Source organism: Periplaneta americana, chromosome 17, assembly GCF_040183065.1.
Source record: "Periplaneta americana isolate PAMFEO1 chromosome 17, P.americana_PAMFEO1_priV1, whole genome shotgun sequence".
In the NCBI taxonomy this organism is placed as follows: domain Eukaryota; kingdom Metazoa; phylum Arthropoda; class Insecta; order Blattodea; family Blattidae; genus Periplaneta; species Periplaneta americana.
In genome coordinates, this window is record NC_091133.1 from 74,125,368 (window position 1) to 74,139,704 (window position 14,337).

The window sequence follows — 14,337 nt, forward strand, 5'->3', positions numbered from 1 at the left end:
TCTACAAAAACGAAAGTTTCAAGTAGGATGGGAGGACGCATTTTTTTGCTGCCAATATGATAAGAATATTAAATGTATGATTTGTATTACGAGGAAAACGGTTGTATAACATAAAACGGCATTATACTACATGTCACTCATGAAACATTAAAAGGTTTTATTATTATTATTATTATTATTATTATTATTATTATTATTATTATTATTATCTCTGTACGTCGCTCTTTTTTCAGCAGATGTACGAATAATGAGGTTAGATGATCTAACTTAGATCTTCAATTTAAACTTACAGATTTATAATGTGATGTTAAATGAAAGCTAGATGTAAGGACTTGACAAATGTTGAACTTTTCAAATCTTTGCCAAAAAATAAATATCCGAAGCTTCGTTCTTTCGCTTGTTCTGTTGAAGCCATGTTCGCTACAACTTACGTTTGTGAAAAATTATTTTCAACAATGAAAATATTAAAAACCAAATTTAGATCACGACTGATAGATAAATACCTTCGTGATCAACTACGACTGGCAGTAAGTGACATAATTCCTGATTTTGAAACTCTGTCGCAGAGACATTCTGAAGACAGTTAATAGGTTGTGATATTGTGTCCTATGTTTTCTTGTTAATTTCTTTCTTTGTTGTAGGTACTAAACATTAGTTTGTAACCTTATACTGTATAAAATTATATTTAAGCGCTTGACGTAAGGAAAATGGAAAATCCGTTGATAAGTCAGACAGTTGCTTCAATTCCCCTTCTGGTGTCCGCCTCCCTCCACAGGTGCTATGCACGTTGCAGGTTACATAGTGGCTCGGCGCACGATCGCATTTTCGACACGGCTGCTCTACGCACACCGACCTAACCACTTGACCCCCTTAACGACCGGTCCCTACAGCCACTCCTGCTTCGGCAACCCCCCCCCAAAGGCTCCCTTAACGGTCCGAGGCGGAAGTCCTCCCCCGAGGAGGTCTGCCCCGGGTCCCATTGCAGAAGCTATCCATCATATTATGAATATAATCCACGGAGACCGGTCGAGAGAGCCAGCAGCTTCGGAGGGCAGCCTGTAGAGTGATCTTAAAACCAGAAGAAGTAACGGGATGATGAATGAAAGGATGATAGGGGAGGAAAGGAAGTGACCAAGATGAGTGAGGTTCCAATCGCTTGGTGAAGTTACCTGATATTCATCCACAGGAGTGAGGGGAAAAACCCCGAAAAAACCTCACCCAGGCAACTCGTCCCGACCAGGAATCGAATCCGGGCCCGCTGGGTTCGGAGTTAAACTCGCTAACCCCTCAGCCACAACGGTGGACATAATTTCTCTTTATACTTGGTACAATTAGAAAATATAGACAACGATAATGACTTAGGTCCCTACACAATTCGTTTCTTATATTTTCGCAATTTTTAAGTGCAATAATTGTTCCCTATTTCACGCCATAGTATCTGGACACGACAGAACACATTGTACTAAGGAATGAGAAAGTAGACATGCGTGCAAGCCAACCAACAGTATACTTCTTCCATTTCTTTAATATTTACTGAAACTAGTAGGAATAAATACACTGTAACTTCCGCCGAGTTCTATAATACTCACTTCCTTGAAAAATATTGCGTAATAAACTTTTTCTTAATAAGTTTGCTTTAGTCGTAATCTAATTCAGAGAATCCGAGTGATTTCAAACAAGTTCCACGAGTTTCAGGTTGCCGCAACTGGAATGCCAAACAAGTTTCCATTAGCGAACAAATAACATTACCACAGTCCACTCATTATATTTGTGCTGTACATCTTTATGAACTCTTGTTTTAGATATGTTAAGGTTTTTACAAATTGTTCCCGTAGTATTATGTGTATGAGGTGGAAATGTGTTCTTGAGTGATAAATAGATAAATGTATTACGGTACTAAAAATTTGGCAACAACGTCTTATTCGTCGGAAAAAGGAACGCTTTGCGGAACATACTGTACTTCCTTGACACTAGTCGTTGTCGGTGTTGAAGTTGTTACCATTCCTTTCCTACTGAGGGGAATATTATTTTAATGACTATCCTTTGGAATAGATGAAAGTCTGCGATTCCATGTCGTAAAAACTATGGATAAGGCCCCGAAGTTTATGAATTTGTATGTTTTTAATTTGTTGTACTATATCAGAGCCCTTAACTTGGCGTTATTCGCCCCGACTCTATGAGCGTGATTCATAGATGTCGCTAGTGCCGATAAGAGAACACCACTTCAGTTCGTCAGTGACAATCCAGAGTGCATTACAGGTTCTGTGTCTACATTACACTTATAATGAATGACGACGATCATGGAGAATTTGTTGGGAGTCCCAGGAGAACCAAGTATTCGAAGAAAACCCCTATCTTGCCTAGAGCACGGGTGGATCGACCAGGATTTGAACCCAGGCCCTAGTGCTTATAAATCCAGGAGTCGCCGTTGTGATCAATAATTTTATTATATGCTGGTAAATGATCTATACGAATCGTCAATACTTAAGATTATTAAACTTGATTTCATGTTCCACATAAGTACATATTTTAGCGTTTTTTAAATAAATCCATTATACGGTACATGTTGTTGTTCCTGTGATCATGCCAAGAACTTTTAGGGATGATGGAAAATGTTAAAAGCACCAATCTCGCGTAAGAGACCTAGGTCCACAAAAAACGTCAGTTAAAAGTTACAAGTTATAAATAGAGCCCGAATTCTTACGTAATATATTTTTTTATTTTATTGCGTTATTTTACGACGCTGTATCAACATCTAGGTTATTTAGCGTCTAAATGAAATGAAGGTGATAATGCCGGTGAAAAGAGTCCGGGGTCCAACACCGAAAGTTACCCAGCATTTGCTCATATTGGGTTGAGGGAAAACTCCGGAAAAAACCTCAACCAGGTAACTTGCCCCGACCGGGATTCAAACCCGGGCCACCTGGTTTCGCGGCCAGACGCGCTGACCGTTACTCCACAGGTGTGGACTCTTACGTAATATTGATCCTAAAAATATGTACATAGATATGTAACTGAAAACCTCAAAATATGTACCGGTACTAAATGTGTAATATGAAAATTACACTGTGAGTTAAAAATTGTTATTCATTTCAAAAAATCTTTCAATATGGCTGACAGCAATTCCTTTTGGAGGGTTCCGCGTTTCTCTACTGAGGATCTGTCTAACAGTAGCAACGCCTAATTCTTTCAAGAACTGCTTCGAATTTTTTCACGACTTTCTTACTTTCAGTTCCACGAACAGCACTAAATATTCTTTTTCATCACAGATGACGTCCATCGATATCGTAAATGAATTATGTCACAGAGTAAAGTATCTCCTATCCCTCTACAGCAGCGGTTGCCAAAACTCGAACGGCAGTGATTGCACGCGAGAGACAGTCTATGAAGTAAGGAGACAGGGGAGAGGTACTTGGCATGGAAACTACAACCAGTGGTGGTTCGTGTACTAGCATTGAGTTCATCAACGTGCTAATAAAAATCGTAAGCTTTGCTGTATCAGCAATGTCACTGCTGTCATATATATTTTTTTTTAATTCCTCATGAACACAATCAGAAATCTCCTGAATTCTCTCCTGGATAGTTAGTCGAGAAAGCGCATTTTTTTCAAAATTAATTAACACCTTTTATTGGACAAATTATTTCAGCCACCATGATCATTACGCTTTTAAAAACTCTCCTCCATTGGAAGGCTTAAGAGAACGAGTTATTTCGTTCGCTACTGCATAGCTGGCTTCCTTACATTTTATTTATGTCATCTTTCTTTCATGACGATTATTTACAGCTGATTTCAGTTCTTGGAGTTTAATAGCTCGTTTCATTACTACACTAGCACGTAATATTCAATCAGTTTCTCCATTATTATTATTATTATTATTATTATTATTATTATTACTGCTGCTACTCGTAATGCTATCAGTTTGTTATTAGTATTAGTATTATTATTATTACTATTATTATTAAACCAATAACTAGTAAATAATTTATTAATAGTTATCAAAAGATTAAAAAATAAATAAAAAGAAGATATAGCGTACCTAGTCTAATAATTATTTTATTCTTCAAGGGAAGATGTAGGACTATATATTCAAGCACGTAGGCCTATATAAGAATTATGGTAACACTTGCTGATAATTAATAATAATAATAATATTAATAATAATAATAATAATAATAATAATAATACCTGTTATGCCTGTGTATTCAGCATAAAGTCCTGTAATGTCACTTCTATATACTACTACTAATTGAACCGTTGAGCAAAGCAACATATTACATTTTCTCCGACAGAACAGCGAATAGATTCCTCTTCTCATTCTGTACGAAACCTTCTGTTCCTGCTCGTAGAGACAGAGGGTTTGTAGAGCGACATGGTACCGACACTGCTTACCATCAGTATGTGAGCGAGACAGAGAGCATTGTACAGGAAACTCCCCTTACCAGTATGAATATCTTTTATTACACGATGTAATCACGATATCCACTTTGGTCACCGCTGCTCTATAGGCTACATACAATTTTTTTGCGAGGAATTACACATTTTTTAAGTTTCTTGCGTCCGATTTCTCATGGGATGTCCCATACCCATCTGTTTTGTAGAGTACCCAGAAACAGCAGGCATTGCAATCCGAATTGGAGCACAATAAGTCTGAGCTTGAAATAATATAGCACAACACAAGGCAAAGGACAGAAGATCAGATGTATAGGAGGAGGACAGGTCTGCACTAGCTTGCCGGTAATTAAGACCTGTAGTGTTAGAATTTTAGCCACTTTTGCTAGATATATCAAAACGACGAAACAGCGCATTTCTTCATTCAGTATTCAAAGAATTTCATCAAGTTCCATGTTGCAAGAAACTTGATTGTCCTTCAATATCATTAACACTGAGTTAACGAATTGTGTCCCCTTTTTTATTATTTCTTGTCAATTATCCCCTAACGGTCTTTTCCTTCCGTGATGCTACAATCCAACAGCGGACCTTGGCCTCTTTAGCAGTGCTACTGTTAACAGATGGGAGTTTTCTGTAGCTACCACCACACTGTAAATAATTTAAATCGAATCTTTTATTCATCCTTGATTGTTACATTTAGTATTATTGCGTGAGTTGCGATACATATTTAATGTATGATCTACCATTTTAATATGTCGACGTTATTTTACATTTTGTTTTTTCATAACTGAACCCCTCCGCCTGCGTTGTTCAGGCAGTAGCGCCTGTTGGCCGTGGGCTTGATTCCGCATGTGCAATTACCTGGTTGGGATCTTTCCGAGGTTTTCTCCAACTGTAAAGCAAATGTCAGGTAATTCATGACGAATCCTCCGCCTCATCTCGCTATCACCAATTCCACCGACATTGTTAAGTAACCGACTAAAAAACTGAACCCCTTCATGACTAAACATCACGAGCCGCTACTGTCCCTGAGTAATTTCTCCAAACTTTTCTATTCGTGCATTTTTCTTCTTTACTTACTCCTCCGTGATCTTCTTAAGGCTTTAAGACAAATGTCGCAAAGAACCTTCAATTAAATGGGTTGCGGACCTACATATTCTCTGTCACAAATGTCTACATTTTCCAAATTAAAACGACAAATTTAATAGGAGTTTTGGCTTTTGCTTATCGCCTTGTGTACTTCTGGACGAGCTTTTCGAACTTTGTCACTCGCCTAGTGAAAGGATTCGGATCCCTCTCATCACTCGCTCCGACCTCCGACCAGACTTTGCTGTTCAGTCGTGCGTGCGACATTCCTCCCCCTCACGTCCATTTTCGGCTCCTCCCCTTCAAATGCTCCTACGTTCTTCAACGGAATGGTGACAAATGGAGTGAGACAATTGGCCAATAAGCTTGGAGCTCATATAGACTTTCCTCACAATCCCAAATTTCCTTGCAAGGACACGCCAATGAGTACCTTTTAATTGTTGTTGTTTCTTTTCCCACTTCTTCTTTTTAACTGCGATTCTTCTCTGCAGTAGCGACTTTTTTTCCTGCTTAACTCCGTCTACTAGAGATGAACAACGACCGAGAAAGCAAGACTAACAGCGCCTACAAAGCCGAAAACCCGCACGACAATGTTCTGTCATTGACGTAAAGACCAAAGACGTTATATAGTATACGGTAAAGACTGCTTGTGAGTGTTTCGAGACGCCGAGATTGATCACTCCCGAAGTCCTGAACGTCAAGCAGCCTTGAATCGCCACAGTTGTTGATACCTGACTGAACTTTTATCTACTTTGGCAACTGTTATATATGTATAAACAATCAAATAGCCTATTTGAAACATCATCTCTACATTTCAATCTAAAATAATCCGTTCCAATCCCTTATTAAAAGGCTAGGAATTTTCTTTTCATATGTTTGAGATCAAGTGTGCAATCTCAAGTAAAAAGATATTAACGTTATATTTTATGTTTTTTAGAAATCCACATTTATTTGAGAACTTTTTTGGTATTTATATAACCATAGGTAATATCATATAATAGAACCAGAACATTTTGATAACTAAGATACTATTCTGTTTTTTTTTTTTCTCATTTACACATTTATAATATTTATTTCAATGGTGTATGTTATTCAAAGTTACGAAATCTTTCCACGCCGACCAAATGCTATTTCGAAAATGATGGGCGAGATTCGAAGCGCACGAGAATGACGAGACGAGACTCGAAAGACAAATGCAACGAACACAGCGAGCGAGAGCGGCAGTTAGTTTTGTTCATTTCTACCTTCTGCCATATTCCGAAGTTTTTGCGCTAATTCCCTCCGCGCTGCTGAATATTTATTCGTTTAGTGTCTCCGACCGCAAAAATGCTTTATCTATCTAATTTATGTTCACTGTAAAGCTCTGTACAGAGTTGTCGGTTTATGTTACAGTTTGTATTGTGTCGTGTTGTAAGTTCTATGGCATTGAATTATAAATGTCACTGAAAAATCACAAAATTATTGGCACACAAGACAGAGAATGAATTTGATAAACATCCGATCAACGTAGATCAGGCCTGGGCATAGATGAGAAATGAAAGGGAACGAAGAAACCCCATTCCATATCCTTTTCATTTACATCGCCTTAGAAACCAATGCACAATAAGGTACTATGCTTCAGTAGTGGATTTTAGACGACCAGGAAGAGCAGAAAGTTCGTAAAAGCTATGATGCCTGTCTTATACAATCCGTCACTGAGCAGTGCTTACCTTCCTGTCTGTTCGTATCTGACCAAAACGTTATCTCAGCCGGGGAAGGTGGAGTGGGGAGTTAAGGGGGGTAGTCTGCAGTGACTGGATTGAGGTATTAGTGCCCAGGCCTGCCAAAGAGACTTGAAATGCTCACCAAAGTGAAAGGAACGCATTCAGAATATTAATATGTATAATTGTATTATTATTATTATTATTATTATTATTATTATTATTATTACTGCAAGCATTGTATTCTTCACCTGACATAATTAGGAACATTAAATCCAGACGTTTGAGATGGGCAGGGCATGTAGCACGTATGGGCGAATCCAGAAATACATATAGAGTGTTAGTTGAGAGGCCGGAGGGAAAAAGACCTTTCGGGAGACCGAGACGTAGATGGGAAGATAATATTAAAATTGATTTGAGAGAGGTGGGATATGATGATAGAGACTGGATTAATCTTGCTCAGGATAGGGACCAATGGCGGGCTTATGTGAGGGCGGCAATGAACCTCCGGGTTCCTTAAAAGCCAGTAAGTATAGTATAAGTAAGTATTATTATTATTATTATTATTATTATTATTATTATTATTATTATTATTATTATTATTATTATTAGTACTATAGATCATACATTATGTAACTGTACTTCACTTAAAAGAACAAATAAATATATTTCGCAACCCTAGAATAATACTTTCGTAACTCCCAACAATTGAATTTTGAGTTACAGGCAATTTTGTAATCTTTATTTAATCCTATATCAAACAGTAGAACCGTCGCATCTCTAAGTTTAAGTACAAGGTCTGCAGAACTCATATTGATAGTCTACTTGGTAGTCCTGATTTTTCATGCAACTTTGAAATGTTTATCTCAGAGTTAACTGTTGGTAGTTAAGAAAGTATTACCACAGTCTAGTATATACAGTTACGAAGCTTGAGTTTTGAGGGTGCTAGGAACAATTGACTGTGCCGGTACTATTTCGCATTGTCTGTAATGAGGCGATATTAGCGATTCTAGTGGTTAGCAACTATCTATGGATGCATATTTACTACGTATTGAGCTTCGTAACTGTATAACTAGACTGTGGTATTACTTTAAGGGTGCGATTTAGTCTAATAATTTTTCCACGTCTGTAATCTGAACTGACACTTTTCGAGGCTACCTTCAAGTAGAACACGCTGTATTATCTCGCTGAATTGGTAGTCGAAAGCGCTACTACTTGAACTCAGCGGATATCTGGTGTTTTCATAAATGTTTAAATTTCGGATCCGTTTCTAGTTCTTTACGAACATTTCAATTTAATTTATAAGCATAATTACTGTTTAGGTTGCCGATTTAACATCATTCGTCTGTTCAGTTCTAGTGAACTTGGAGCTCTCTTTTTCTCCTGCAGTTTTACATGTTCTGGTCACTCAACTGTAGATGAGTGAAACTTCAAAGCGGAGGCAGGTTCCCATGCAAGTGACCTGCTACAGAATGTGCGCGAGGTGCAGCGAACTTGATGCCTGAAGCCTAAGGCGCCAGGAGAACGTTTGTACTGCTATAAACATCAAATTTTATTAAAAATGCGGCTTCGACTCAGAGAATACAATTCCTCTTCATACACTAACCTAAATCTGACTTGCAGGCTGAAGAGCTCAAAGGCAAGGTTTTCGTGTGTAGTGAACCGTAATGTCAGACTGGAGAGGGGTCATTCTATGCCTTAAATGATAATGATGCGTGACTTCAAGATAATCAGGTGTATCAGCGCAATATTCAAGAGGGGAGAGAGAGAGAGAAAAAAAAGAGAGAATGGAGGTGTAACAGGAAGCTAGAGGCGTTTTCACGTGCAGCCACGAATATAGGATACGTGCAAAAACAAGAAAGACCTTACAATATTGCCATTAGCCTACTGTATATCTAGCTGTGTGCTGCGTCAACACATTTTTCAGTGAATGGTTACTGAAGTTTTATAAAACTTAATTCATAAATTCGAACATTTGTTAAATTCATTTAATCATTTCTTATACCCGTTACTGAAATATTTCTATCTTCTCTGTCTTTTGTTTTACGTTCCTTATTATGCCTCCTTACAGCGTCGTAGGAGAGGGATTTCATTTGATCAACATCATAATAATCAGATTGTGGTCCTCTCTGGCCATAGAATCGGCACGGCGCAGGTTCGCCGCTGAGGTAACGCAGGATAATCACAAGTCAAATTACAAACATCTACTTCCATGGAATGGAAATAGACATCCGCCAAGGCCTGGAAGCGAACCATGGACCGCTGGGTTGGGATAATACTACATAAACTTTACAGAATTCACATGGGGATGAGTTTGATTAACTTTTGTTTTATCTACATGAAAAGTATAATATATAGCCTATTTAGATTCAGAATCACATTGATGATTTTTCAGTAATAGTGTCATATGCTATTACTTACTTACAAATGGCTTTTAAGGAACCCGCAGGTTCAGTGCCGCCCTCACATAAGCCCGCCATCGGCCCCTATCTTGTGCAAGATTAATCCAGTCTCTATCATCATACCCCACTTCCCTCAAATCCATTTTAATATTATCCTCCCATCCTCCCCAAAGGTCTTTTTCCCTCCGGCCTCCCAAGTAACACTCTATATGCATTTTTGGATTCGCCCATATGTGCTACATGCCCTGTCCATCTTAAACGTCTGGATTTAATGTTCCTAATTTATTATGTCAGGTGAAGAATACAATGCATGAAGTTCTGCGTCGTGTAACTTTTTCCATTCTCCTGTAACTTCATCCTTTTAATCCCCAAATATTTTCATAAGAACATTATTCTCAAACACCCTTAATCTCTGTTCCTCTCTCAAAGTGAGAGTCCAAGTTCCACACCCTACAGAACAACCGGTAATATAAATTCTAACTTTCAGATTTGTTGACAGCAGACTAAATGACAAAAGCTTCTCAACCGAATAACAACACGCATTTCCCATATTTATTCTGCATTTAATTTCCTCCCGAGTGTCATTTATATTTGTTACTGTTACTTCAAGATATTTGAATTTTTCTACCTCTTCGAGGCCAACATAAATATAAATGTAATATGCATTGAGTGCTCTAAGGTGTGTAAATAAAGAAAGACATTTAATATGCTTAGTACATGTAGGTCTATTCCTACTCTAAGTAACATTATACAGTGTGAACTGTAAGTAATGTCATTAATTTCAAGGGGTTAGTCTTTGAGATATTTCAAACAAAAAAGTTTCATACAGTTTTACTCGATTTTGCTTCCTTTTTTAGAAAAAAAATGCTTTATATGAAACGTTTCATAGCGTATTTTGAAAAAGCCATTGATTGAATTCCCAGTATGTTCGTCCACTTACGAGAGTATTCTATTATGATAATACATGATTGAAAGAAATTTAGTTTTTTTCCTCTAAATGTGCAGAAATTAGATCCAAACAAATGTAAAATTTTAAAATTCCTTTTCAGGACAAAAAATTATATTTGTTCAGATAAAATTTCTGCACATTTAAGGGGGGAAAACTAAAATTCTTTCACTCATTTAGTATCATAATACAAATAAATAAATAAATATGGTTTATTTAACGACGCTCGCAACTGCAGAGGTTATATCAGCGTCGCCGGTCTGCCGGAATTTTTGCCCCGCAGGAGTTCTTTTACATGCCAGTAAATCTACTGACATGAGCCTGTCGCATTTAAACACACTTAAATGCAATCGACCTCGACCGAGATCGAACCCGCAACCTCGAGCATAGAAAGCCAGCGCTATACCAACTGCGCTACCGAGGGCGACATCATAATACACTACTCTCTTAAATTAACTTAACATATTGGGAATTAAATCAGTGGTTTTCCCAGAACACGCATGAAATTTTTCACATAAAACAGTTTTTATCTCGAAAAGGAAGCACAAACATTAAACATTGTATTAAACCTTTTTGTTTGAAATGTCTCAAAGAATAACCCGTTGAAATTAATGACATTACTTACGGTTCACTCTATATAAAAATTAAATTAATAATATCTTATAATAAGTAAATTAAAATTGATTGCGTTATTAAAGAAAGAAGAATTAGTAAAGCAACTTACTTGCTTTCAAATTTGTCTTTATAAAATAAATTCCGGCATGTTTTAATAAAATAATATCATTATTTATATTTCTGCGCAATTGGCTACGGACTTGAAGGTCCGGGGTTCGATCCCAGGTGGTGACAGGATTTTTTCTCGTTGCCAAACTTTCAGAACGGCTCCGAGGTTCATTCAGCCTCCTATAAAATTGAGTACCGGGTCTTTCCCGGGGATAAAAGGCGGTCAGAGCGTGGTGCCGACCACACCACCTCATTCTTGCGCCGAGGTCATGGAAAGCATGGGGATACCTTTTATCTTTTTTTATATTTCTGCATACAAAATACATCTTACTAAAAATTAAATTTAAAATAAACCGGTTATAATTCACAGTTTTGATTTTCGAACTATATAAATATCAGAAAACACAATCAAACCTGTATTTATAACGTCTTAACATATTTTTGATTCCTCCATATTTCTTTAATACTCACTATCCACAATCGTAGCGGAATATAGCACAATTTTGGCAGTTCTGTAGCGGCTTTCATATTTCTGGAGTTGGGCACACTGATGATGAAGGTCAGTCTTCAAATTAAGAAAGCATTGTACTCCTTGATTGTAGCTCCTCTACCTGCTTGCGCACTCTGCATGGCTTCTGATATGCGAGGCACTTATACATTTACAGAATGATTTAATTTTAGACCAAGAAGGAAAATGAGTATGATGAAGGTGGTGGTGATGGTTTCACTATGTGCCGCTGAAATTTGGGAAAGGTGGAAGAATAGCTGATTTAGCCTATATGATAATGAACACAAATTATGTTCTCCAGTGAGTTTTGAACCACCGCTTCATAAAATCTGCCCTCAATACTTCCGGGTTCGTGAGAATTAGTATCAAATTGTGATCAGTCACAGATACAAGACCTGGAGTGAAGGGAAGGTAAATAGGATGGAAGTAGACTCGAGCCACGCCTCTATCGGACAGACCTGTGTCGGTGCTGTTTCGGGGACGATTTTTCCTCGGATCATAATCTCCGTCGCTTTCTGAATTATAATAAACGCTGCAATATAAATGACACATATTTGCCTTAGTATTCTTGCAGTATTTATGTTCTTATTGATGTTGTACAGCTGTAAAAAAATAGTGGCCGCACTCGTGAACAGCGAATATTTTCTATACGCACTTCGGATCATGGTTATGTTACACGATGCATAAGCTTGTAGAAGCAGTTTCGGAATTATGGAGTCATTCGATATGTGTCTCGTAGAGCAGCGATAGAGTGCTCGCTTAATGATTCGAAGATTCTGATTTCGAGCCATGTTCAAGTTATCATTTGTATTCTGTTATCTTTCTTTAGCGATATAAATAATATTCAAGTTATCATTTGTATTCTGTTATCGTTCTTTAGCGTTATAAATAATATTCAAATTATCTTTTGTATTCTGCTATCGGTCTTTAGCGATATAAACAATATTCAAGTTGTCATTTATATTCCGTTATCGTTCTTTAGTGATATAAATAATATTCAAGTTAATTATATCCTCTTATCGTTCTTTAGCGTTATAAATAATATTCAAGTTACCATTTTATTTTGTTATCGTTTTTAGTAATAAATAATATTCTAAGTTATAATTTATGTTCTGTTATCGTTCTTTAGCGTTATAAATAATATTCAAGTTATTTGTATTCTCTTATCGTTCTTTAGCGTTATAAATAATATTCAAGTTATCATTTGTATTCTGTTATCGTTCTTTAGCGTTATAAATAATATTAAAGTTATCATTTGTATTCTGCTGTCGTTCTTTAGCGATATAAATAATATTCAAATTATCATTTATATTCTGTTATCGTTCTTTAATATCTCGCGCCGTGGCGTCGTGGTCTATGGCATCCTGCCTAGGACTCGCGTTACGGAATGCGCCCTGGTTCAGTCCTCATGAGGGAAGAAATTTTCTCATGAAATTTCGGCCAGTGTATGGGACCTGTGCCTACCCAGCATCGTGATGCACTTTGGGAGCTACGATAGGTAGCGAAAATCCGGTTTCGTAAACCAGCTATAACGGCTGAGGGATCATCGTGCTAACCACATGATACCTCCATACTGGTTGGATGATCATCCACCTCTGCTTTGGCATGTGGACGTGAGGCCAGCAGCCGACTGGTCGGTCTTGGCCCTTCATGGGCTGTAGCGCCATGGTTTTACTTTACTTTTATCGTTCTTTAGTGATATAAATAATATTCAAATTATTTATATCCTCTTATCGTTCTTTAGCATTATAAATAATATCCAAGTTATCATTTTATTTTGTTATCGTTCTTTAGCGGTAAATAATATTCAAGTTATAATTTATGTTCTGCTATCGTTCTTTAGCGTTATGAACCTTTAACTACTCCCAAGATTTCAACCCAGCCTATTTTTAACTATTGCAGATGATACCGGTAGATGTAGGGAAAGTGGGAAATGTGGTGAAATGGGAGTTCCTCGAGGAAATCCCTCTAAAAACGTGAGCTTTGTCCATTACAAATTTCATTACGACCTCGCCGGGGATCGAACTCGGGCCGCCTGGATAGAAGACCAGCGCGCTAGAGTTTGAGCCATAGATGCGGCTAAATTGAAAAGCTATGTAATACATAGCGAAATTATGTTCTAAAAACAAAATAATAAAAATGACCGTATTTTGTTTTCAGCTTGCGTAATTCATTGAATATGTTTAAGTTCGTGTTTACAATGCTTATCAGTTAAAACACTTTCACCTTCGTTGCTGTAAAGTTCCAGTTTATCTGACATTTATGTATGTAAACACTCCACTTCTGTTTTTGTTCTGTAAGGTAACTTACATGTCACCTCGAACATGTGTCACTGAAGACTATAAAAATCTCAGCAATTTCGACATCATTAGCCGAGTTGAAAGCTACAACACAAGCAAAAAGGCTACGTACTTATTTGCGCTTGCGTAATAGCTTCCCAGTTTAACGTTCTTACGAGTGCTTGAAAGTGACGTCAAGAGAAGGAAAAACCATGCATGCATTTCTAAACATTGCCCCGATAGCGCAAAAATTGTCGTGTTCTTGAACCCTGCTCGCTAACAAGCAGCTCTATAACACTGGAT